Below are 1,794 nucleotides of genomic sequence, written 5' to 3'. Positions count from 1 at the left end.
TGCCGGCCCACTCTATTAGACTGACACAAAACATGTCCATATGCCAGCAAGCATGTGGACAAGGGGGAGCCAGTCAATATAGTGTATAGTGGACTTGTAGAAAGCACCAAAGGCTCTGAATTAAAGTTAGCAGTCATGGATAAGAGGGCAGGTCTGCTCATGGCTCAGTAACTGGTTAAAAGATAGGAACCAAAGAGTGGGAACAAATGGTCAGTTTGCACAGTGGTAAGCAATAAAGAGCAGGATCCCCCAAGAAGCTGCACGGGCCCTGTGTTGTTCAGTGTATTCATTAATGAGCTGGAAGAAGGAGAGAACTGTGAAGTGGCAACATTTGCAGACACTACAAAATGTTAAGGCCAAAGCTGACTGCGAAGTTACAAAGGGACCTCACTAAACTGGGTAACAAAATGGCAGATGAAATTCAATGTTGATAAATGTAAAGTAATGCCCATTGGAAAACATAATCCCAACCATACATATAGCATGATGGGCTCTAAATGAGCTGTTACCTACCACTCAGGAAAGATCTTGGCTTCATTGTGGATAGTTCTTTGAAAACATCCACTCAATGTGCAGCAGCAGCCAAAACAGTTCACAGACTGTTAGGAATCATTAGGAAAGGGATAGGTAATAAAACAGAAAAATATCATAATGCCACTATAGAAATCCATGGTACGCCCAGCCGTTGAATACTGGGTGACATTCTGGTCACCCCAGCTCAAAAAAAGGTATATTAGCATTGGGAAAGCTACAGAGAAGGGCAATGAAAATGATTAGGGGTATGAAACAGGTGCCCTACGAGGGGAGAGTAAAAAAAGCCTGGGACCGCTCAGCTTAGAAGCGCTGACTAAGCGGGGATATAATAGAGGGCTATAAAATGATGAATGGTCTGGTGAAAGTGAATAGGGACGTGTTGTTTACCGCCCTAAACATAACACAAGAACCAGGAATCACCCTATGAACTTAATAGGCAGAAAGTTTAAAACAACCAAAAGGCAACACAACACACAGTTAACCTGTGGAACTCATTGCCATGAGATGTTGTGAAGGTCAAAAGTATGAATCAGGTAGGTTCCTGGAGCACAGGTCCGACAATGGCACTTCGCCAAGATGAACAGGGACACAACCCCATCCTCTGGATGTCCCAGACCAGAAGCTGGGATTGACTGTCAAGCAGAGGCCGAGTGTGTGTGTGGGGGGGTGGTGGGGGGTACAGGGATCATGTGCCCCCCCCCAGATTTGCTGCTTGGCTTGTACTGAGCATGCTCAGTAACATTGCTGAAGCTAGCTGCCCTCACTGCCCCACCCCCCACTATCAGCAGGCACGGGTGGGCTCTGCTGTCGGGATGGGTGACTCAATAGTCGCCCTATTCTGTTCATTCTCTCTGAAGCACCTGGCACTGGACACGGTCAGAGGCAGGACACCGGGCTGACCGAGTACGGCGTTCTCAGCTTTGTGGCGGTGGCTGTGGGCTAAGACACTGAACAGACTAGGGTTGAGCAGCCTCCGCTCCCGTTCACGTCACCGTTGTCTACAGGAAGTGAGAGTTTATGGCACCTCGCAGACCTGGGCCCATGGCGGGGGGGTGCTTTGTAAAGCACAGGTACAGGCTTAGTGGCTGTGGGTGGGCTGCAAACACAGGCTTGCAGAGAGTGGCAAAACCACTATGGGTGTCCTGCAGGGCTGAAGCCCAATTTATTTACTAAAGGGAAATTTATCTTCCACAGCAAATGCGCATTTGGTCTCACCAGCCATAGAAAGGACCAGGGTGAAGACTGCTCCCTACCTGCCCT

The sequence above is a fragment of the Mauremys reevesii genome, linkage group 9 (genome assembly GCF_016161935.1).
Source record: "Mauremys reevesii isolate NIE-2019 linkage group 9, ASM1616193v1, whole genome shotgun sequence".
NCBI classification, from domain to species: domain Eukaryota; kingdom Metazoa; phylum Chordata; order Testudines; family Geoemydidae; genus Mauremys; species Mauremys reevesii.
The sequence above is the reverse complement of the archived record's forward strand: the minus strand, read 5'-3'. Positions refer to the sequence as shown.